We start from the raw sequence: 26,580 nt of genomic DNA, 5'->3' as shown, positions 1-26,580 counted from the left end.
ATGCAATCGCGATGTAATGCTTTACTTTATTACTAAACGGTAGTGATAGTCGTGGAAGCATAAGATTGGCGAGACGACAACGATGCTATGGTGGAGATCAAGGTGTCGCGCCGGTAACGATGGTGATCATGACGGTGCTTCGGAGATGGAGATCACAAGCACAAGATGATGATGACCATATCATATCACTTATATTGATTGCATGTGATGTTTATCTTTTTATGCATCTTATCTTGCTTTGATTGACGGTAGCATTATAAGATGATCTCTCACTAAATTATCAAGAAGTGTTCTCCCTGAGTATGCACCGTTGCCAAAGTTCGTCGTGCCCAGACACCACGTGATGATCGGGTGTGATAAGCTCTACGTCCATCTACAACGGGTGCAAGCCAGTTTTGCACACGCAGAATACTCAGGTTAAACTTGACGAGCCTAGCATATGCAGATATGGCCTCGGAACACGGAGACCGAAAGGTCGAGCGTGAATCATATAGTAGATATGATCAACATAACGATGTTCACCATTGAAAACTACTCCATCTCACGTGATGATCGGTCATGGTTTAGTTGATTTGGATCACGTAATCACTTAGAGGATTAGAGGGATGTCTATCTAAGTGGGAGTTCTTAAATAATATGATTAATTGAACTTAAATATATCATGAACTTAGTCCTGGTAGTATTTTGCAAATTATGTTGTAGATCAATAGCTCGCGTTGTTGCTTCCCTGTGTTTATTTTGATATGTTCCTAGAGAAAATTGTGTTGAAAGATGTTAGTAGCAATGATGCGGATTGGATCCGTGATCTGAGGTTTATCCTCATTGCTGCACAGAAGAATTATGTCCTTAATGCACCGCTAGGTGACGGACCTATTGCAGGAGCAGATGCAGACGTTATGAACGTTTAGCTAGCTCAATATGATGACTACTTGATAGTTTAGTGCACCATGCTTAATGGCTTAGAATCGGGACTTCAAAGACGTTTTGAACGTCATGGACCATATGAGATGTTCCAGGAGTTGAAGTTAATATTTCAAGCAAATACCCGAGTTGAGAGATATGAAGTCTCCAACAAGTTCTATAGCTAAAAGATGGAGGAGAATCGCTCAACTAGTGAGCATGTGCCCAGATTGTCTGAGTACTACAATCGCTTGAATCAAGTGGGAGTTAATCTTCCAGATAAGATAGTGATTGACAGAATTCTCTAGGCACCATCACCAAGTTAGTAGAACTTCATGATGAACTATGATATGCAAGGGATAACGGAAACGATTCCCAAGCTCTTCGTAATGCGGAAATTGACGAAGGTAGAAATCGAGAAAAAACATCAAGTGTTGATAGTAGACAAGACCACTGGTTTCAAAGGGCAGAGGGAAGAAGGGGAACTTCAAGAAGAACAGCAAGCAAGTTGCTGCTCAAGTGAAGAAGCCCAAGTCTGGTCCTAAGCCTGAGACTAAGTGCTTCTACTGCAAAGGGACTGGTCACTGGAAGCGGAACTACCCCAAGTGATTGGTGGATAAGAAGGATGGCAAAGTGAACATAAGTATATTTGATATACATGTTATTGATGTGTACTTTACTAGTGTTTATAGAAAACCCTCAGTATTTGATACTAGTTCAGTTGCTAAGATTAGTAACTCGAAACGGGAGTTGCAGAATAAACAGAGACTAGTTAAGGGTGAAGTGACGATGTGTGTTGGAAGTGGTTCCAAGATTGATATGATCATCATCGCACACTCCCTATAATTTCGAGATTAGTGTTGAACCTAAATAAGTGTTATTTGGTGTTTGCGTTGAGCATGAATATGATTTGATCATGTTTATTGTAATACGGTTATTCATTTAAGTAAGAGAATAAATTGTTGTTCTGTTTATATGAATAAAACCTTATATGGTTACACACCCAATGAAAATAGTTTGTTGGATCTCGATCATAGTGATACACATAATCATAATATTGAAACCAAAAGATGCAAAGTTAATAATGATAGTGCAACTTATTTGTAGCACTGTCGTTTAGGTCATTTTGGTGTAAAGCGCATGAAGAAACTCCATGCTGATGGGCTTTTGGAATCACTTTATTATGAATCAGTTGATACTTGCGAACCATGCCTCATGGGCAAGATGACTAAGACTCTGTTCTTCGGAACAATGGAGCGAGCAACAGATTTGTTGGAAATCATACATACTGATGTATGTGGTCCGATGAATATTGAGGCTCGCGACAAATATCATTATTTTTTGATCTTCACAAATGATTTGAGTAGATATGAGTATATCTACTTGATGAAACATAAGTATGAAACATTTGAAAAGTTCAAAGAATTTCAGAGTGAAGTGAAAAATCATCGTAACAAGAAAATAAAGTTTCTACGATCTGATCGTAGAGAAGAGTATTTGAGTTACGAGTTTGGCCTTCAGTTAAAAACAATGTGAAATAGTTTCATTACTCATGCCACCTGGAACACCACAATGTAATGGTGTGTCCGAACGTCATAACCGTACTTTATTGGATATAGTGCAATCCATGATGTATCTTACCGATCTACCACTATTGTTTTGGGGTTATGCATTAGAGATAGCTGCATTCACGTTAAATAGGGCACCATCAAAATCCGTTGAGACGACGCCTTATGAACTGTGGTTTGGCAAGAAACCAAAGTTGTCGTTTCTTAAAGTTTGAGGTTGCAATGCTTATGTGAAAAAGTTTCAACCTGATAAGCTCAAACCCAAATCGGAGAAGTGCGTCTTCATAGGATACCCAAAAGAAAAATGTTGGGTACACCTTCTATCACAGATCCGAAGGCAAATTCGTTGCTGAGAATGGATCCTTTCTAGAGAAGGAGTTTCTCTCGAAAGAAGTGAGCGGGAGGAAAGTAGAAAACTTGATAAGGTAATTGTACCTTCTCCTTTATTGGAAAGTAGATCATCACAGAAATTTGTTCGTGTGACTCCTACACCAATTAGTGAGGAAGCTAATGATGATGATCATGAAACTTCAAATCAAGTTACTACCGAATCTCGTAGGTAAACCAGAGTGAGATCCGCACCAGAGTGGTACGGTAATCCTGTTCTGGAAGTCATGTTACTAGACCATGACGAACTTGCGAACTATGAGGAAGCGATGATGAGCCCAGATTCCGCAAAATGGTTTGAGGCCATGAAATCTGAGATATGATCCATGTATGAGAACAAAAGTATGGACTTTGATGGATTTGCCCGATGATCGGCAAGCCATAGAAAATAAATGGATCTTCAAGAGGAAGACAGACGCTGATAGTAGTGTTACTATCTACAAAGCTAAAATTGTCGCAAAAAGGTTTTCGACAAGTTCAAGGTGTTGACTACGATGAGAGATTCTCACTCGTATCTATGCTTAAAGTCTGTCCGAATCATGTTAGCAATTGCCGCATTTTATGAAATCTGGCAAATGGATAAACAAAACTAAATTCCTTAATGGATTTAATAAAGAAGAGTTGTATACGATGCAACTAGAAGGTTTTGTCAAATCTGAAAGGTGCTAACAAAATGTGCAAGCTCCGGCGATCCATCTATGGACTGGTGCAAGCATCTCGGAGTTGGAATATACACTTTGATGAGTTGATCAAAGCATATAGTTTTATACAGACTTGCGGTGAAGCCTATATTTACAAGAAAAGTGAGTGGGAGCACTACAACATTTCTGATAAATATATGTGATTGACATATTGTTGATCGGAAATAATGTAGAATTATTCTGTAAAGCATAAAGGAGTGTTTGAAAGGAATTTTTCAAAGAAAGACTTCGGTGAAGCTGCTTACATATTGAGCTTCAAGATCTATAGAGATAGATCAAGACGTTTGATAAGTTTTTTCAATGAGTACATACCTTGACAATATTTTGAAGTAGTTCAAAATGGAGCGGTCAAAGAAAGAGTTCTTGCCTATATTACAAGGTGTGAAGTTGAGTAAGACTCAAAGCCCGACCACGGCAGAAGATAGAAAGAGAATGAAAGTCATTCCCTATGCCTTGGCCATAGGTTCTATAAAGTATGTCATGTTGTATACCAGATCTATTGTATACCATGCACTGATTTGACAAGGGAGTACAATAGTGATCTAGGAGTAGATCACTGGACAGCGGTCAGAATTATCCTTAGTAAAATAAGGATATGTTTCTCGATTATGGACGTGACAAAAGGGTTCGTCGTAAACGGTTACGTCGATGCAAGTTTTTGACACTGATCCAGATGATTCTAAGTCTCAATCTGGATACATATTGAAAGTGGGAGCAATTAGCTAGAGTAGCTCCGTGCAGAGCATTGTAGACATAGAATTTTGCAAAATACATACGGATCTGAATTTGGCAGGCCCGTTGACTAAGATTCTCTCACAAGCAAAACATGATCACACCTTAGTACTCTTTGGGTGTTAATCACATAGCGATGTGAACTAGATTACCTAGTAAACCCTTTGGGTGTTGGTCACATGACGATGTGAACTATGGGTGTTAACCACATGATGATGTGAACTATCGATGTTAATCACATGGTGATGTGATCTAGATTATTGACTCTAGTGCAAGTGGGAGACTGAAGGAAATATGCCCTAGAGGCAATAATAAAGTTATTATTTATTTCCTTATTTCATGATGAATGTTTATTATTCATGCTAGAATTGTATTAACCGGAAACATAATACATGTGTGAATACATAGACAACCAGAGTGTCACTAGTATGCCTCTACTTGACTAGCTCGTTAATCAAAGATGGTTATGTTTCCTGACCATGAACAATGAGTTGTTATTTGAGTAACGAGATCACATCATTAGTTGAATGATCTGATTGACATGACCCATTCCATTAGCTTAGCACCTGATCGTTTAGTATGTTGCTATTGCTTTCTTCATGACTTATACATGTTCCTATGACTATGAGATTATGCAACTCCCGTTTGCCGGAGGAACACTTTGGGTGCTAACAAACGTCACAACGTAACTGGGTGATTATAAAGGAGCATTACAGGTGTCTCCAAAAGTAGATGTTGGGTTGGCGTATTTCGAGATTAGGATTTGTCACTCCGATTGACGGAGAGGTATCTCTGGGCCCTCTCGGTAATGCACATCACATAAGCCTTGCAAGCACTGCAACTAATATGTTAGTTGTGAGATGATGTATTACGGAACGAGTAAAGAGACTTGCCAGTAACGAGATTGAACTAGGTATTGGATACCGACGATCGAATCTCGGGCAAGTAACATACCGATGACAAAGGGAACAACGTATGTTGTTATGCGGTCTGACCGATAAAGATCTTCGTAGAATATGTAGGAGCCAATATGGGCATCCAGGTCCCGCTATTGGTTATTGACCGGAGACGTGTCTCGGTCATGTCTACATTGTTCTCGAACCCGTAGGGTCCGCACGCTTAAGGTTACGATGACAGTTATATTATGAGTTTACATGTTTTGATGAACCGAAGGAGTTCGGAGTCCCGGATGAGATCGGGGACATGACGAGGAGTCTCGAAATGGTCGAGACGTAAAGATTCATATATTGGATGATATGGTTAGGCCAAGGGGTCAAGCCCATGAGGCTTTAGATCGGTGCAAAAAGGAGTTTTGCGGAGGCCAGGGGGCCAAACGCCGGAGACCCTGGCGTCTGGCCCTGGGCCAGACGCCGAGGCCCATGGCGTCTGGGCCAGACGCCAAGGATTGTGGCGTTTGGTCCTGGAGTCCGAGTGGGACTCTTGCCTTTCGGGCAAAACCGACTTTGAAGAGGCTTTTGCTCCAAGTTTCGACCCCGGGGCTCAACATATAAATAGAGGGGCATGGCTAGCACAAAAGGGACAACAAGTTGATCCACGTGATCTATTCCTTAGCCATGTGCGGTGCCCCCTGCCACCATATACCTCGATAATACTGTAGCGGAGTTTAGGCGAAGCCCTGCTGCTGTAGTTCATGAAGATCGTCACCACGCCGTCGTGCTGACGGAACTCTTCCCCGACACTTTGCTGGATCGGAGTCCGGGGATCGTCATCGAGCTGAACGTGTGCTCGAACTCGGAGGTGCCATAGTTTCGGTGCTTGATCGGTTGGATCGTGAAGACGTACGACTACTTCCTCTACGTCGTGTCATCGCTTCCGCAGTCGGTCTGCGTTGGGTACGTAGACAACACTCTCCCCTCGTTGCTATGCATCACATGATCTTGCGTGTGTGTAGGAATTTTTTTGAAATTACTACGAAACCCAACAATCATAGGATTCAATGTTCACGGGTTTGAACCCTTCGGGGATTTGATGATCCATTACTTCATCTGTGAAGCATAGTGGGTGTGCGGCGCCTCTATATTGGGCTATATCACGACGTAGCTCAAGCGAGCTTTGTCTACTGTGTTCGGCCCGTCCGGAGTTGCTGTATCTGGCGCGACGGTCATTGTCGCGTATTGTGGGGCGCACACGCGATCCGTAGATCGATCTAGATTGTCTTGCCTTATCCTCCAATATGTCTCGCAAGTCCGGCGCATTCCCTCGTGGCTTTGTACTTTTCGAGTGATGCCGGGGTACGGCTTTAGTGGAGGGCCTGGAGGCCTCTCTGTCGCGGCCACGAGGTGGCCGGTCGGCCGTATTGTGTGCTGGTGATGTGGGTTTGTATGCTTCCTCCTCTAATCGGGAAAGCAAGTTGCGTTTGGGGTAGCTTTTGGAGGGGCGTTCGAGTTCGTACTCTTCGGCCGCAAGGACTTCGGTCCATCTGTCGGCTAGCAGATCTTGGTCAGCTCTAAGCTGTTGCTGCTTTTTCTTGAGGCTACTTGCCGTGGCCATAAGCCTGCGTTTAAAACACTCTTGTTCGACGGGTTCCTCAGGCACGATGAATTCGTCGTCATCGAGGCTTGCCTCGTCTCCGGAGGGAGGCATGTAATTATCGTCTTCTACCTCCTTGTCTGCCGCTCTCTCATGAGGGCTTGCTTCACCATCCTCCCGTGCTGAATCTTGCTGGAGGGGGTTGTCTTCGGCACTATCCGGGGTGTTGTTGTCTCCGGTGCCGGAATCTCCATTCTTACTGTGGCGGGATTTAGAGCGACGCCGCTGACGCCGGCGCTTCGGCTGTTTCTTGGAGGGGTCTTCCTTCGTTGTTCCATCGCCGTTCCCATCCTTTGGTATGTCCACCATGTATATGTCGTATGACAAGGTGGCTTTCCAGTGCCCCGTAGGCGCTGGTTCTTGGTCGTCTCCGGCATCGTCGTCCATACCGTCAATGTCTTCGGAGTCGAAGTCTAGCATGTCGGTTAGGTCGTCGACAGTGGCTACAAAGTGGGTGGTGGGTGGGCTTTGAATTTCTTCGTCGTCCGCGTCCCAACCGTCCTGACCGTGGTCTGGCAAGGGCTCTCCTGATAATGAGAGATACTTTAGTGAGTTAAGGATGTCGCCAAAAGGCGAGTGCTGAAAGATGTCTGTAGCGGTGAACTCCATGATCGATTAGTAGAGGCGCGGGAGGTTCGGAGTCCGGTGAGGAGTCCGGCACCTCGGAGTCACGAGCTTCACAAGGGACAGGGTCGGTATTCGGCTCTATCGCCGTAGAGGTAGTGGCCCCCGAGGCGGTGTCTAAGCACCCATCCTCGATCGGTGCAGTCGGCTCCGAGTTATGGGTCGGAGCGGACTCTTGTGCGGCCTCCAGGGCACTGTCCGGCGGCAGAGCTAGGTCATGCCTATCGTGACAGTGCGGCGCGCTCGGCTGTGGCTCGAATCCGTCGAAGATCAAGTCTCCGCGGATGTCGGCTGTGAAGTTCAAACTTCCGAATCTGACCTGATGGCTAGGGGCGTAGCTTTCGATCTGCTCCAGATGGCCGAGCGAATTGGCCCGCAGTGCAAAGCCACCAAATACTAAGATCTGTCCGGGGAGAAAAGTCTCACCCTGGACCGCGTTGTTGTTGATGATCGAAGGAGCCATCGGGCCTATGAGCGATGACACAGAGGAACTCTCAATCAAAGCACCAATGTCGGTGTCAAAACCGGTGGATCTCGGGTAGGGGGTCCCGAACTGTGCGTCTAGGCGGATGGTAATAGGAGACAAGGGACACGATGTTTTTACCCAGGTTCGGGCCCTCTCGATGGAGGTAAAACCCTACTCCTGCTTGATTGATATTGATGATATGGGTAGTACAAGAGTGGATCTACCACGAGATCAAGGAGGCTAAATCCTAGAAGCTAGCCTATGGTATGATTGTTGTTCGTCGTATGGACTAAAAACCCTCCTGTTTATATAGACACCGGAGAGGGCTAGGGTTACACAGAGTCGGTTACAATGGTAGGAGATCTACATATCCGTATCGCCAAGCTTGCCTTCCACGCCAAGGAAAGTCCCATCCGGACACGGGATGAAGTCTTCAATCTTGTATCTTCATAGTCTTGGAGTCCGGCCAATGATGACAGTTCGGCTATCCGGACACCCCCTAGTCCAGGACTCCCTCAATACCATCATAGGCTAGCTCTTAGGATTTAGCCTCTACGATCTCATGGTAGATCTACTCTTGTACTACCCATATCATCAATATTAATCAAGCAGGAAGTAGGGTTTTACCTCCATCGAGAGGGCCCGAACCTGGGTAAACATCTGTGTCCCTTGCTTCCTGTTACCATCAGCCTAGACGCACAGATCGGGACCCCCTACCAGAGATCCGCCGGTTTTGACACCGACATTGGTGCCTTCATTGAGAGTTCCTCTGTGTCATCGCCGCAAGGCTCGATGGCTCGTCTCATCGTCAAGGACAACATTACCTCGGGGGGAGCTCTGGCTGTAGGCCAAACTCTCCGACTTGGCGGCTTTATCATGGCCGCCCCATCGGTGGTAGCACCGACGATGGCCTCTCGGGTCATCAGTCGTAACCTTCGCGTCAGTTCAGAACTCGCTGAACAAATAGATCCGATGGAGCTCTCCTCCCTTAATGAGCTCTTGGATCGCATCTCCGCTCTAGGAGTCGTTACAGACTATGACCGGATCGGGCTTAAACCTGACGAAAGGGACATCAGATCCTCGCCGGCCACCCATGAGATAGCGGTAGTGGAGGAACCACACACGGATCGCCCCTTGACTTTGAGGACGAACTATGTCCGGATCACCGAACTCCTTGAGCCGAATACCTGCTCAAAGGAAGACATGACCCAAGTCCCGGACTTAGAACCGGGCATTGGGCCGAAGAAATTGGGCAGCACTCCGGATCCTGAGCTGTCAGGCTCGAAACCTCCCATGCTCCGGGGTGTTAGATCGAATCAGAATCTGGTTTCAGCTAACAACACCCACCAGGACTTAAACCATCTCTCCTGCATCAGGCAAGAGCCCCAGGATACTGTACATCGCTACTAGGCCAGATTCCTCCTTGTGCTTAACAAGGTCAGGGACTGCTGCGAGGAGGACGTAGTCTGCAAAAACTGCACGGACAACGGACTCCTTAATTCTATAAGCCGCCATGACATAGTACACTTCGTGGATTTGGCAATCATAGTACAGAAGTACTGTGCGATGGAAAGCGCCTGGAAAACCCAAATAGAACTTTGAGACAGTACAGCTCTCACCAAGACCTTTGTCCGAACTAAACGGGAGAACTCTCGTAAGTCGGCCGATCCTGTCCCCAAGAAACCAAAACACGCCCCAGGGCAGGGAACCGTATTGGAAGAATGGCTCAATAGACCATGTAAACTCCACAGCACTCCGGACATGACACCAACTCATAGCCTTAGAGCATGTTGGATACTCTGGCAGGTTGCAAAAAGTGGCGAGGATCTCCTTACAAGCCATAAAGCAGAACAACATCCCGCCAACGAACACAATGCGGTATTAACAGTCTTCGAGACTTTCGCCTCAAACAATAGGCGTAAGCGAGCTCATCGAAGCTCCGCTGAAATTTGCCATGTGGCAAAGATAAACCCCTGGAACGACACTGCTATAACTTTCAATGCCAATGATGAACCTCGATTCCAGACTGTCCGGGCACCGGCCGCTCTGGTCCTTAGCCCAATCGTGGACGGCCCGGCTCACTAAAGTACTCATGGACGACGGAAGCGAGTTAAACTTGATCTATGAAGAAACGCTCAACAAGATGGAAATTGATAAAGGCCGCATTGAGCAAAGCGGCACCACCTTCAGGGGAATCATCCCTAGTCGGGAAGCACGGTGTGCGGGAAAATCACGCTCGACATATTATTCGGCACCCTAGAGAATTACAGGTCCGAAGAAATCACATTCCAAGTGGCTCCTTTCAGCAGCGGATACCACACCCTTCTAGGGTGGGATGCGTTTGCAAGCTTTCAAGCTATACCCCATTATGGGTACATGAAGCTTAAAATGCCCGGACCCAATGGAATCATCACTCTAGTTAGTGATCCGGACGTCGCACTCCACGCTGAAAACAAAACCGCAGCGCTAGCCTTGGAAGCATTATCCGAAGCCTTAGCAGTAGAAGAATTAACAACACTGCGCACCACCGTGGACAGGGACGACGTGATACTCGACAAGCGACCCAAGTCCACCTCATTTAAACCCGCAGATGAGATAGTCAAATTCCAAGTCCATCCAAAGGACCCCACAAAGACAACTTCGATTGGACACAGTTGAGCCCCGCTATGGACGCCGCACTGCGAGATTTCTTACGTGAGAATTGGGACATTTTCTCCTGGCACCCATCGGACATGCCGGGCATCCCGCGCGGATTGGCCGAACATAGCCTCAACATACTAAAGGGATACAAACCTGTTAAACAGACCCTAAGGTGATTTTCAGAGCCCAAATGACAGGCCATGGGGGAAGAGCTAGCCAAGCTACTTGAGGCCGGATTCATCAGAGATATCATGCATCCAGATTGATAGGCAAACTTGGTAATGGTACCAAAGAAGGACAAATCCTGGCGCCTATGCGTCGACTTCAAAGACCTCAACAAGGTTTGCCCCAAGGATCCCTTTCCCCTCCCTCGCATAGATCAAATTATCAACGCCACAGCAGGACATGACTCGCTGTGTTTCCTCGACGCATACTCTGGATACCATTAAATAAAGATGGCAGAGTCTGACCAAGCTGCAACAGCTTTCATAACGCCATATGGCCCTTTCCGCTTCAACACTATGCCTTTCGGGCTTAAGAATGTCGGCGCAACCTATCAACGCATGATTCAAACATGCCTGGAAAAGCAAATCAGCAAAACAGTGGAAGCATACGTGGACAACGTAGTCATAAAAACAAGACACGTCGAAACCCTAATAGATGACTTGAGGCTTACATTCGATAACCTCCGGACATAGGACATCAAGTTGAATCCGGAAAAATGCATTTTCGGCGTCCCCTCTGGGAAACTACTGGGCTTCATTGTTTCCAATAGAGGAATCAAAGCGAGTCCGTCAAAAACTCGAGCTCTGTCGCAGTTGGCTATACCAACAGACCTCAAGCACATCCAGAAACTAGCTGGATGCGTGGATGCTTTAGCCGCTTTATCTCCAGGTTAGGAGAAAAGGCATTACCTCTTTACCGCCTCCTTCGGTGCACCGAACACTTCATGTGGACGGACGCAGCCGCGGCCGGACTCGATGAAATAAAAACCTTACTGGCCAGTAATCCAGTCCTAACAGTGCCGAATATCGGCGAGCCTATGCTACTGTACATAGCTGCAATACATCAAGTTGTAAGCGCAGTGCTCGTCGTCGAACGAGAGGGTGACGGATACAAATTCCCGCTCCAAAAGCCGGTTTATTACGTATCCACGGTCCTCACCCGATGCAAATCCCGATACCCACACTATAAAAAAATAGCATACGCGGTCTTCATGGCATGCCGGAAGCTGCGACACTACTTTCAAGAGTGTTCGATTATAGTAGCCTCCGAAGTACCACTCAATGACATAATAAATAACCACGACGCTACGGGCCGGATTGCTAAATGGGCTATCGAGCTCCTTCCGTTCGACATAATATACAAACCACGGCGGGCCATCAAGTTGCAAGTACTGGCTGACTTTGTCGCCGAATGGACGGAAGCTGAACTCCCTAAAGAGTACGGCGCGTACTCCAACTGGATCATGCACTTCGACGTCTCTAAAATGCTGGCTGGATTGGGAGCAGGTGTAATCCCGACGTCTGCCACCGGAGACACGGTCCAGTACGTCCTCCAAATATTATACACAGACTCCAACAATGCAGCCGAATATGAGGCTCTGTTGCATGGTCTGCGGATGGAAGTCTCTATGGGCATCCAACGCCTGGAAGTGTGCGGGGATTTGAACCTCGCAATATCACAAATAGACAGAGACTTTGACGCCAAGGATCTGAAAATGGCAGCCTACCGTAACACCGTCCTCAAAATTTCAGCTCGGTTCAAGGGGCTCGAATTCCACCATGTGGCTCGAGAAAACAATCAAGCGGCAGACGTCCTCTCCCGCATCGGTGCTAAACGCGACCCCGTCCCACCTAACATATTCCTAGAAAGGTTGTTCAAGCCATCCGTAGTATGGGAAGGGGAGTCCGACAATACTAGCACGGATCCGAACACACCCTCAGATTCCGAACCATCAAACACAATCGGAGGCTCTGCCACTGAAATAACATCTTCGGCCCACGAAATCATGGCCGTAATCGCCTCATGGACTGAGCCTTTCTTGGCCTACCTAAATAGGCAGGAGCTCCCCGAAGACCAAAATGAAGCACGCTGCATCGTGCGGCGTTCTAAAGCTTACAAAGTCCATGAAGGGGAACTCTATAGGAAAAGTGCGACCGGAGTGCTCCAAAGGTGCATCTCCGAAGAGGAAGGGCGACAACTATTGGCTGAAATCCATGCCGGACTAGGCGGACACCATGCCACGGCTCGAGCGCTAGTCAGCAAAGCTTTTTGTACAGGCTTCTATTGGCCGACGGCTCGAGCAGATACACAGGACCTTGTCCAACATTGCGTCGGTTGCGAGCTCTTCACCAATCAGAGTCATATGCCCCCTACCGCTCTCCAAACAATCCCCATAACCTGGCCCTTCGCGGTCTGGGGGCTGGATATGGTCGGACCTCTTAAAGGGGGAAGCCATAAGAAAAAAAATACTTATTGGTCATGGTGGACAAGTTCACCAAATGGATAGAAGCCAAACCAGTCAAAACGGCCGAATACGGACCAGTAATAGACTTCATATCCGGGGTCGTACACCGATACGGTGTCCCCCACAGCATCATCACTGATAATGGCTCAAATTTCACAACCGATGAAGTGAAAACTTGGTGCGGAAAAATGGGCATTAAGCTCGACTACGCTTCCGTCTACCATCCCCAAACAAACGGCCAGGTCGAACGGGCAAACGGTCTCATCATGAGCGGCATCAACCCCAGACTAGTGCGATCTTTGACAGAATCGGATACACACTGGGTAGAGGAGCTCGACTCCATACTCTAGGGGTTGCGGACCACATCGAATCACACCACCGGATATACATCATTTTTATGGTGTACGGTGCGGAAGCAGTACTACCCCGCGACATCATACATGATTCGCCACGCGTACGCATGTACTGAGAGAAGGAAGCCGAGTTAGATCGACAGGACAACTTGGATGCCCTGGAGGAGGAGTGCGATGTTGCAAAGGCACGTTCCGCATTCTATCAACAGTAGGCTCGATGATACCAAAGCAGAGAAGTGCGGGCCAAAACTTACAATATTGGCGAGCTTGTTCTACGCCTACCGGAGAAGAAGAAGGACAAACTCAAACCAAGGTGGGAAGGTCCCTTCGTCATTGAAAAAGTTCTCACCAGTGGAGCGTACCGCTTATGTAATGCATCCGATAACAGACTCGAGACGAACCCATGGAACACGGCCAGACTCCGGAGATTCTACGCCTAATGCTGAAATCAGTGTTCGTCTCCTTACTCCCTCCCTTTTACTTATGCTCCACCCCACTTTTCCTTTCTCGACCTTTTTTCTCTTCACACAAAGTACTTAACACAGTGCGGACTCCCGGATTACTCCGGCCGCACTATGTGTGTAAGCAATACCTGGGGGCTTCCTATACGGAAGCTAAAAATAATTACTCAATGGCTTTTTGCCCATCATATATGAGTTTATTTTCCATATGTGCCTTTTCTTCACCATTATATGCATCGATATGACTGAAGACGTGGCCAAGCTGGGTTGCCTGGCTCCTGTGTTTATGCCCTACGTTCCCGTTAATTCGGCTAGGGCATAAGGGGAGCACCTCTGCGATTGTTACTGCCAGTTCAGCCGGATGTGTACCTCAGACTGGGTGAAGCCGAAAGCTAGTTTCCTTAAGAGAATATTCGATCGGTGAACAAAAGATGTATTTGTTTATTACAACGTAAATCCCCAAAAATCTTGTATCCTGCGCCATCGTTCGGAATCCGGAGATGTGCATTGCCGCATGCATACCCAGGGAAAGGAACCCCTAACGGAACTATTCTCCCTGGAAGATGTTTCTTACTATCCATGTAATATAACATAACTAGTTGGGTACTTGTCTGTTCAAGCACTTATGACCCCTACGCCTGGTCTCCACGCATACCCTGGTTTTGTATAACTGAGCGGGTATTCAGACACACCCCGGACTGTAGGATCCGGAGGCTGAAGCGAAAAGATCTGCCATGACAAATGATTTTAATCTGGCTAGGGGCTACTTATGCCCATTAAATTACACAGTCACTTGGACTGACTGTATTCCTCCTCTATACCATCCAACAGGCTATCTAGCTTACAATCCTGTTGAGAATACTTAGCGGCTAACGCTACCTGGTCATATACCAGACTTACGGGAATTTCTTGCCCATCGGGCCCCGCCGGTCCTACTTCGGCCATATGGTTCGGGTCCAGCTTGGTGTAGCGCGTCTTCACCATTGCCCAGTCTTCTCTTGCACCTTGCCAGCACGCTGCTATCTTCCACAGTCGAAAGCGCCGCCAGGCTCCTTGAAGCAGGTCCACAAGCTCCCCCATACCATTCGGCAGGAGGCTTGATGGCCACAAGGCCTGAGCAATGCCGTGCATCACCTGCCGAGCTCGCTCGTGCAACTGTGAAAGTTCTTGTAGTACATCACCTGTAGATGAGGGCATCTCCTCCTTGGGGCGACCCGTTAACATTCCGACAAGCAAAATTCGTTCAATACACTTCCTCGCCGAACTATCATACAGTTCGTCTAGGCACTCACCATAAATGCCACATCGAAGCCTTTTATTCTCCTTTACAGAGTCCGCCAGCTGGGCGCAGACGTCTTTTAACTCCACGTCCAGCCGGACATTGGCATCTTGAAGATTGTTCTTCTCCTGCCGAACTTGCATGAGAATGCGCTCGCCAGCCTTTAGCTGCCCTTTGAGATGCGAGTCGTCATCTCTTACGCCCGCCGGATTCACCCCGGGATTATCTGCAGAATTTTCTGTTAGATTTGTCATATTAGCCATTTACTAACTGGTGCATCTTAGTACAATTGAGACAAATGTTACCAGAGGAGGCCTTCTGGGATCCCTCTAATTTGGCAACCGCGTCCCTCAGCTGGGCCTTACATTCCTCCAGCTCCCAAGCCAATTGTTCATTCTTATCTACAAGAACCTGTGCATAAATTGATCCTTCAAACAGTTGTTCCAACTATTTCAAGTCTCAGGGGCTACTGCTATACATACTTATCAAAATTTCTTACCCAATATCTTTGGTATACTGGTTCGTCGCTTGGGCAAGCCCACCTCGAGCAGCTCGGACGTATGCGTCTGCCGAATTGAAGGCATTAAAAGCCTCTTCGGAAAAGATATTGTTCCGAAGCACGGCCCTCCGGTGCCGGTGTTTCATGGCGCTCTCCACTTCGGAGTTCGTGGCCGAAAACATGTCCGCATCCTCTGTCGGAGAACTATGCGGTACTGGCCCCTTGTCTGCCTCCGCCCTCGAAGCCGGTTCTGGAACCCGGCTGGTGGAGGCGTGATTGGCGGGATCCCCGAATATTGTCCGGCTGCTCCTCTTCCTGCCAGACACAAAGGGCGCTATCATATTTCAAATACTATAATCGTAGGACAATTTATTACTTTACCTCTGCAGCGGTGTGTCTACCCTCACTGCCTTCCGCTTGAGCCTGCCCGATCCGGACTCCAGTGGTTGACGAGTCCCTAGGGGCTCGGCCCCGCGCTCCGACCATCGTCTCTGCAAACAACACGACGCCTCAAGGGTAAATCATAATACCTGAGGGGAGTCCTCTTTGAAGGATAGGGTTTTTAGTTCGGCTTACACGCGACACAGGGAGCAGTCCGGGATAATCAGCCGTAATGGACACTGAGGCACCATCCCAGCTCGCTTGATAAAATACCCCATTGACAAGCTCCACGGTAATATCTGGATCTTGTTTGAGTCCTCGATCTAGGGCCCTTCTGGGGTCCTCTGGCTGTGGGGAGGGGCTGAAGATTCCTTCTACGGCCCTCCTCAGTTCCTGCTCGGAAACATTGATGCAGGTAATCTTAGCAGAAGAACGCTAAAGTAAGTAAAACAGGGAAATGAATGCCGACTTACCCACTCTGGGGGGTTGTACATGGAGAATCCGTCCCGCGGTTTAATGCGAAGGAATTCCTCCTCTTTCCCTTTGTATAAATCAAACAATATCCTTGCCAAAGCAGTGGCGGAGTCCGGACCCTTACGGCCGCAGCGGGTGGCATCGTCTTCCCTGTTGAAGTGCCACATGGGCTTCCCCCAATATTGAAGCGGTTGTACTCCCCGCATTATGCACATTGCCATGACCTCGACTATCATCAGTCTGGATTTAGCCAGTAACTTTATCCTGCTCATCAGGAAGTGTATTTCCCTCGCATCCTCTTCTTGAGGGCCCCGGGGGCGCCATCTTAGGCGTGCCCTCGGCGGGGCGTTACTGAACTTGGGGAGACCTGTCCGGACTGGATCCGAAAGGGGAACGTCATCAATGTAAAACCACTCTGAAGGCCAGTTTTCTGGCGCCTTCTTAGAAGTGCCGGACAAGTATCTGGTCTCGGCAATGCGCCACACTTTGGCCCCGCCCACGTGACATAGGGATTCTCCTTGGGTGCGGGGGACAAGGCAGAACAGCTTCCTCCATAATCCGAAGTGAGGTTCGCAGCCAAAAAACAGCTCGCAAAGGGCGACGTACCCCGCTATATGCAGAATGGAGGCAGGGGTAAGGTTGTGCAACTGAAGGCTATAGAACTCCAGGAGCCCGCGAAGAAATGGGTGGATGGGAAACCCGACGCCCCTTAGCAGATGCGGGATGAGGCATATACGCTCCTCTGGAGATGGATTTGGAGATCCCTCCGCTTGTTCCCCTCCGTCATAAGTGGCTATTCTGGCTCGGACAGGGACCATGAACGCCAGTGGGAGAAACCCTTGGGTTTGTAACTCTATCAAACGGCTATGAGGAACTGAACACTCTCCCCAATCCCCCGACTTGGAACGAGGAGGGCAAGCAGAAGAGCTGTGACGGCCGGCCATGTTGGAATGGTTTTTCGCGGAGCGCTCTGTTGGATGCTAGCTCAGGGAGGGAGAGTGAGGTCTGGATATGAGAATCCCCGTCCCTTCAAATAGACGGTCAACCCGAAGGACTGAGGGTGGTAAATGTAAAAATGCCTTGACTCTTCGCATTCGCTCGACGCATGGAGATGGTCATTATTGAGGCACTGAAGCCGAGGAGTACAACATTGATGGGATGCCGGACACTATTCATCGTAACAGGTACCTTGGAGTATTCGGAGATGGAACCCGCCTTGCAATGCCAAAGACAAGACTGCACGCTGGACTCATCGTCATTTAAGCCTGGTTCAGGGGCTACTGAGGGAGGCCTGGATAAGGGGGTATCCGGACAGCCAGACTGTATACATCGTCCGGACTATTGAAGCGTGAAGATATGAGACTCAAGACTTCGGCCCGTGTCCGAATGGGACTCTCCTTGGCATGGAAGGCAAGCTTGGCAATACGGATATTGTGTTTCCTTCCTTGTACCGACTCCATGTAAACCCTAGCCCTCTCTGGTGTCTATATAAACCGGAGAGGTTGGTCCTTAGAAGGCCGATCACATTTACAATCATACCATCATAGGCTAGCTCTTAGGGTTTAGCCTCTAGGATCTCGTGGTAGATCTACTTTTGTACTACCCATATCTTCAATATTAATCAAGCAGGAAGTAGGGTTTTACCTCCATCGAGAGGGCCTGAACCTGGGTAAACATCTGTGTCCCTTGCTTCCTATTACCATCAGCCTAGACGCATAGATCGGGACCCCCTACCCGAGATCCGCCGGTTTTGACAGCGACAGTCATCAACACTCGAGGTTTTTGTTGATTCTGACCCGTTTCATGGACTATTACTCAATGTTTTGTGGTCCCAAAGCAATTTCCATGGTTTTCGAACCCCAAGGTATGCTTACGTGTTGGGCTCAAGACTCGTAGTTTGGCCGATTCTGGCCCGTTTCTTGGACTATTACTCAGTTTTGGGGTCCGAAGTGATTCCCACGATTGATGAACCCGGGGTGTGTTTACGTGTCGGTCGTCAACACTCATAGTTTTGGCCGATTCTAGCCCGTTTTGTGGACTATTACTCACCGTTTTGGGGTCCCAACGTGATTTCCATGGATGTCAAACCCCAAGGTGCAATTACATGTTGGTCGACAAGACTCGCAGTTTGGGCTGATTCTGGCCCGTTTTTTGGACTATTACTCACTGTTTTGGGGTCCCGGAGTGATTTCCATGATTGACGAACCCTGGGTGCGTTTTCGTGTCGGTCATCAACACTCGCGGTCTTTGTCAATTCTGACCCGTTTCATGGACTATTACTCATAGTTTTGTGGTTCTGAAACGATTTCCATAGTTGTTGAACCCCAAGGTGCGCTTACATGTCGGTCATCAACACTCACTGTTTTGGCCGATTCTGGCCCGTTTCATGGACTACTAATCACTGTTCTGGGGTCCTGGAGTGATTTCCATGATTAACGAACCCCGAGGTGCACTTACGTGTCGGTCGTCAACACTCACAGTTTTGGCCGATTCTATCCCGTTTCGTCGACTATTACTAACAGTTTTGGGGTCCCGGAGTGATTTCCACGATTAATGAACCCCGGGATGCGCTTACGTGTCGCTCATCAACACTCACAGTTTTGGCTGATTCTGGCCCGTTTCATGGACTATTACTCACCGTTTTGGGGTCGCAAAGTGATTTCTATGGTCGTCGAACCCCAGGGTGCGCTTACGTGTCGGTCATCAACACTCATAGTTTTAGCCGATTCTGGCCCGTTTCATGGACTATTACTCACTGTTTTGGCGTCTCGGAGTGATTTCTACCATTGACGAACCCCGGGGCGTGTTTACGTGTCGGTCATCAACAATCACAGTTTTGTCGATTCTGACCCGGTTCGTGGACTATTACTCAATGTTTTGCGCTCCCAAAGCAATTTCCATGGTTGTCGAACCCCAAGGTGCGCTTACATGTCGGTCATCAACACTCACAGTTTGGCCGATTCTAGCCCGTTTAATGGACTATTAATCTCTGTTTTGGGGTCCCAAAGTGATTTTAACGATTAACGAACCCCGGGGTGCGCTTACGTGTTGGTCATCAACACTCACAATTTTGGCCGATTCTGGCCCGTTTCGTGGAGTATTACTCACTGTTTTGTGGTCCCGGAGTGATTTCCACGATTAACGAACCCCGGGGTGCGCTTACGTGTCGGTCATCAACACTCACAGTTTTGGCCGAGTCTAGCCCAGTTCGTGGACTATTACTCACTATTTTGGCATCCCAAAGTAATTTCCACCATTAACGAACCCCGGGGCGTGTTTACGTGTCGGTCATCAACACTCACAGTTTTGGCTGATTCTGGCCCGGTTCATGGACTATTACTCACTGTTTTGGCGTCCTGGAGTGATTTCCACCATTAACGAACCCCCGAGCGTGTTTACGTGTCGGTCATCAACACTTGAGGTTTTTGTCGATTCTGACCCGTTTTGTGGACTATTACTCAATGTTTTGTGGTCCCAAAGCAATTTCCATGGTTTTCGAACCCCAAGGTATGCTTACGTGTTGGTCGTCAAGATTCGCAGTTTGGCCGATTCTTGCCCGTTTCTTGAACTATTACTCAGTTTTGTGGTTCGAAGTGATTCGCACGATTGACGAACCCGGGGTGTGTTTACGTGCCGGTCGTCAACACTCACAGTTTTGGCTGATTCTTGCCCGTTTCGTGGACTATTACTCACCGTTTTGGGGTCCCAAAGTGATTTCCTTGGATGTCAAACCCCAAGGTGCACTTACATGTTGATCATCAAGACTCGCAGTTTGGGCCGATTCTGGCCCAATTTTTGGACTATTACTCACTGTCTTGGGGTCCCGGAGTGATTTCCACGATCTACGAACCCCGGGATGCGCTTATGTGTCGGTTATCAACACACATAGTTTTGGCTGATACTGACCCGTTTCATGGACTATTACTCACCGTTTTGGGGCCGCGAAGCGATTTCCATGGTCGTCGAACCCCAAGGTGCGCTTATGTGTCGGTCATCAACACCCATAGTTTTAGCCGATTCTGGCCCGTTTCATGGACTATTACTCACTGTTTTGGTGTCTCGGAGTGATTTCCACCATTGACGAACCCCGGGGCGGGTTTACGTGTCGGTCATCAACAATCACGGTTTTTGTCGATTCTGACCCGTCTCGTGGACTATTACTCAACGTTTTGTGCTTCCAAAGCGATTTCCATGGTTGTCGAACCCCAAGGTACGCTTACGTGTCGGTCATCAGCACTCACAGTTTGGCCGATTCTGGCCCGTTTCATGGACTATTAATCACTGTTTTGGGGTCCCGGAGTGATTTCCACGATTAATGAACCCCAGGGTACGCTTACGTGTTGGTCATCAACACTCATAGTTTTGACCGGTTATGGCCCGTTTCATGGAGTATTACTTACTGTTTTGGGGTCCCGGAGTGATATCCACGATTACGAACCCCGGGGTGCGCTTACGTGTCGATCATCAACACTCACAGTTTTGGTCGATTCTAGCCCTGTTCGTGGACTATTACTTACGGTTTTGGCGTCCCGGAGTGATTTCCACCATTAACAGACCCCGGGCGTGTTTATGTGTGAGTCATCAACACTCACAGTTTTGGCCGATTCTGGCCCGGTTCGTGGACTATTACTCAATGTTTTGGCGTCCCGGAGTGATTTCCACCATTAACGAACCCCCGGGTGTGTTTACGGGTCGGTCATCAACACTCGAGGTTTTTGTCGATTCAGACCCGTTTCATGGACTATTACTCAATGTTTTGTGGTCCCAAAGCAATTTCCATGGTTTTCGAACCCCAAGATATGCTTTCGTGTTGGTCGTCAAGACTCGCAGTTTGGCCGATTCTGGCCCGTTTCTTGGACTATTACTCAGTTTTGGGGCCCGAAGTGATTCCCACGATTGACGAACCCGGGGTGCGTTTACGTGCCGGTCGTCAACACTCATTGTTTTGGCCGATTCTGGCCTGTTTCGTGGACTCTTACTCACCATTTTGGGGTCCCAAAGTGATTTCCTTGGATGTCAAATCCCAAGGTACACTTACATGTTGCTCGTCAAGACTCATAGTTTGGGCCGATTCTGGCCCATTTCTTGGACTGTTACTCACTGTTTTGGGGTCCGAGAGAGATTTCCACAATTGACGAACCCCGGGTGCATTTTCGTGTCGGTCATCAACACTCGCGGTCTTTGTCACTTCTTACCCGTTTCATGGACTATTATTCATCGTTTTGGGGTTCCAAAACGATTTCCATAGTTGTTGAACCCCAAGGTGCACTTACGTGTCGGTCATCAACACTCACTGTTTTGGCCGATTCTGGCCCGTTTCATGGACTATTAATCACTCTTCTGGGGTCCCGGAGTGATTTCCATGATTAACGAACCCCGAGGTGCACTTACGTGTCGGTCGTTAAGACTCACAGTTTTGGCCAATTCTGTCCCGTTTCGTCGATTATTACTCACTATTTTGGGGTCCCGGAGTGATTTCCACGATTAACGAACCCCGGGATGCGCTTACGTGTCGCTCATCAACACTCACAGTTTTGGCTGATGCTGGCCCATTTCATGGACTATTACTCACGATTTTGGGGTGGCAAAGCGATTTCCTTTGTCATCGAACCCCAAGGTGCGCTTATGTGTCGGTCATCAACACTCATAGTTTTAGCCGATTCTGGCCCGTTTCATGTACTATTACTCACAGTTTTGGCGTCTCGGAGTGATTTCCACCATTGATGAACCCCGGGGCGTGTTTACGTGTCGGTCATCAATAATCGCGGTTTTTGTCGATTCTGACCTATTTCGTGGACTATTACTCAACGTTTTGTGCTCCCAAAGCGATTTCCATGGTTGTCGAACCCAAGGTGCACTTACGTGTCGGTCATCAGCACTCACAGTTTGGCCGATTCTGGCCCATTTCATGGACTATTAATCACTGTTTTGGGGTCCCGGAATAATTTCCATGATTAACGAACCCCGGGGTACGCTTACGTGTTGGTCATCAACACTCACAGTTTTGGCCGGTCCTGGCCCGTTTCATGGAGTATTACTCACTGTTTTGGGGTCCCGGAGTGATTTCCACGATTAACGAACCCCGGGGTGCACTTACGTGTCGGTCATCAACACTCACACTTTTGGTCGATTCTAGCCCTGTTCATGGACCATTACTCACTGTTTTGGCGTCCCGGAGTGATTTCCACCATTAACGGACCCTGGGGCGTGTTAACGTGTCAGTCATCAACACTCACAGTTTTGGCCGATTCTGGCCCGGTTCGTGGACTATTACTCACTGTTTTGGCGTCCCGGAGTGATTTCCACCATTAATGAACCCCTGGGCGTGTTTACGTGTCGGTTATCAACACTCGAGGTTTTTGCCAATTCTGACCCGTTTCGTGGACTATTACTCAATGTTTTGTGGTCCCAAAGCAATTTCCATGGTTTTCGAACCCCAAGGTATGCTTACGTGTTGGTCATCAAGACTCGAAGTTTGGCCGATTCTGGCCCGTTTCTTGGACTATTACTCAGTTTTGGGGTCCGAAGTGATTCCCACGATTGACGAACCCGGGGTGCGTTTACGTGCCGGTCGTCAACACTCATAGTTTTGGCCGATTCTGGCCCGTTTCATGGACTATTACTCACCGTTTTGGGGTCCCAAAGTGATTTCCTTGGATGTCAAATCCCAATGTGCACTTACATGTTGCTCGTCAAGACTCACAGTTTGGGCCTATTCTGGCCCGTCTCTTGGACTGTTACTCACTTTTTTGGGGTCCCGGAGTGATTTCCACGATTGACGAACCCCGGGTGCGTTTTTTGTCGGTCATCAACACTCGCGGTCTTTGTCAATTCTGACCCGTTTCATGGACTATTACTCTTCGTTTTGTGGCTCTGAAACGATTTCCATAGTTGTTGAACCCCAAGGTGAGCTTACGTGTCGGTCATCAACACTCACTGTTTTGGCCGATTCTGGCCCGTTTCGTGGACTATTAATCACTGTTCTGGGGTCCCGGAGTGATTTCCATGATTAACGAACCCCGAGGTGCACTTACGTGTCGGTCGTCAACACTCATAGTTTTGGCCGATTCTGTCCCGTTTCGTTGACTATTACTCACTGTTTTGGGGTCCCGGAGTGATTTCCACCATTAACGAACCCCAGGATGCGCTTACGTGTCGGTCATCAACACTCACAGTTGTGGATGATACTGGCCTGTTTCATGGACTATTACTCACCGTTTTGGGGTTGCAAAGCGATTTCCATGGTCGTCGAACCCCAAGGTGTGCTTACATGTCGGTCATCAACACACATAGTTTTAGCCGATTCTGGCCCGTTTCATGGACTATTACTCGCTGTTTTGGTGTCTCGGAGTGATTTCCACCATTGACGAACTCCAGGGCGTGTTTACGTGTCGGTTTTTAACAATCGCTGTTTTTTTCGATTCTGACCCGTTTCGTGGACTATTACTCAATGTTTTGTGCTCCCAAAGCTATTTCCATGGTTGTCAAACCCCAAGGTGCGCTTACGTGCCGGTCATCAACACTCACAGTTTGGCCGATTCTGGCCAGTTTCATGGACTATTAATCAGTGTTTTGAATCCTGGAGTGATTTCCACGATTAACGAACCCCGGGGTACGCTTACATGTTGGTCATCAACACTGACAGTTTTGGCCGGTTCTGGCCTGTTTCATGGAGTATTACTCACTGTTTTGGGGTCCCGGAGTGATTTCCATGATTAACGAACCCCGGGGTGCTCTTACGTGTCGGTCATCAACACTCATAGTTTTGGTCGATTCTAGCCCTGTTCATGGACTATTACTCACTGTTTGGGCGTCCTTGAGTGATTTCAACCATTAACGGACCCCGGGGCGTGTTTACGTGTCAATCATCAACACTCATAGTTTTGGCCGATTCTGGCCCGGTTCGTGGACTATTACTCACTGTTTTGGCGTCCCGGAATGATTTCCACCATTAACGAACCCTCGGGTGTGTTTACGTATTGGTCATCAACACTCGAGGTTTTTGTCGATTCTGACCCGTTTTGTGGACTATTACTCAACGTTTTGTGGTCCCAAAGCAATTTCCATGGTTTTCGAACCCCAAGATATGCTTACGTGTTGGTCGTCAAGACTCGCAATTTGGCCGATTCTGGCCCGTTTCTTGGACCATTACTCAGTTTTGGGGTCCGAAGTTATTCCCACGATTGACGAACCCGGGGTGCGTTTACGTGCCGGTCGTCAGTACTCATAGTTTTGGCCGATTCTAGCCCATTTCATGGACTATTACTCACCGTTTTGGGGTCCCAAAGTGATTTCCTTGGATGTCAAATCCCAAGGTGCACTTACATGTTGCTCGTCAAGACTCACAGTTTGGGCCTATTCTGGCCCGTTTCTTGGACTGTTACTCACTATTTTGGGGTCCCGGAGTGATTTCCATGATTGACGAACCCCGGGTGCGTTTTCATGTCGGTCATCAACACTCGCGGTCTTTGTCAATTCTGACCTGTTGGATGGACTATTACACATCATTTTGGGATTCCGAAACGATTTCCACAGTTGTTGAACCCCAAGGTGCGCTTACGTGTCGGTTATCAACACTCACTGTTTTGGCCGATTCTGGCCCGTTTCGTGGACTACTAATCACTGTTGTGGGGTCCCGGAGTGATTTCCATGATTAACGAACGCTGAGGTGCACTTACGTGTCGGTCGTCAACACTCACAATTTTGGCCGATTCTGTCCCGTTTCGTCGACTATTACTGACTGTTTTGGGGTTCCGGAGTGATTTCCACGATTAACGAACCCCGGGATGCGCTTACGTGTCGCTCATCAACACTCACAGTTTTGGCTGATTCTGGCCCATTTCATGGACTATTACTCACCGTTTTGGGGTCGCAAAGCGATTTCCTTGGTCGTCGAACCCCAAGGTGCGCTTACGTGTCGGTCATCAACACTCATAGTTTTAGCCGATTCTGGCCCGTTTCATGTACTATTACTCACAGTTTTGGCGTCTCGGAGTGATTTCCACCATTGATGAACCCCAGGCGTGTTTACGTGTCGGTCATCAATAATCGCGGTTTTTGTCGATTCTGACCTGTTTCGTGGACTATTACTCAACGTTTTGTGCTCCCAAAGCGATTTCCATCGTTGTCGAACCCCAAGGTGCGCTTACGTGTCGGTCATCAGCACTCACAGTTTGGCCGATTCTGGCCCGTTTCACGAACTATTAATCACTGTTTTGGGGTCCCGGAGTGATTTCCACGATTAACGAACCCCGGGTGCGCTTACGTGTTGGTCAGCAACACTCACAGTTTTGGCCGGTTCTGGCCCGTTTCATGGAGTATTACTCATTGTTTTGGGGTCCCGGAGTGATTTCCACGATTAACGAACCCCGGGGTGCGCTTACGCGTCGGTCATCAACACTCATAGTTTTGGCCGAGTCTAGCCCGGTTCGTGGACTATTACTCACTGTTTTGGCGTCTCGGAGTGATTTCCACCATTAACGAACCCTGGGGAGTGTTTACGTGTCGGTCATCAACACTCACAGTTTTGGCCGATTCTGGCCCGGTTCGTGGACTACTCACTGTTTTGGCGTCCCGGAGTGATTTCCACCATTAACGAACCCCCGAGCGTGTTTACGTGTCAGTCATCAACACTCGAGGTTTTTGTCGATTCTGACCTGTTTCGTGGACTACTATTCAACGTTTTGTGGTCCCAAAGCAATTTCCATGGTTTTCGAACCTCAAGGTATGCTTATGTGTTGGTCGTCAAGACTCACAGTTTGGCCGATTCTGGCCTGTTTCTTGAACTATTACTCAATTTTGTGGTCTGAAGTGATTCCCACGATTGACGAACCCGGGGTATGTTTACATGCCGGTCGTCAACACTCATAGTTTTGGCCGATTCTGGCCCGTTTCATGGACTATTACTCACCGTTTTGGGGCCCCAAAGTGATTTCCTTGGATGTCAAACCCCAAGGTGCCCTTACATGTTGGTCGTCAAGACTCGCAGTTTGGGCCGATTCTGGCCCGTTTTTTGGACTATTACTCACTGTTTTGGGGTCCCGAAGTGATTTCCACGATTCATGAACCCTGGGTGAGTTTTCGTGTCGGTCATCA

This window comes from Triticum dicoccoides, chromosome 4B (genome assembly GCF_002162155.2).
Source record: "Triticum dicoccoides isolate Atlit2015 ecotype Zavitan chromosome 4B, WEW_v2.0, whole genome shotgun sequence".
Taxonomy (NCBI): domain Eukaryota; kingdom Viridiplantae; phylum Streptophyta; class Magnoliopsida; order Poales; family Poaceae; genus Triticum; species Triticum dicoccoides.
The sequence above is the reverse complement of the archived record's forward strand: the minus strand, read 5'-3'. Positions refer to the sequence as shown.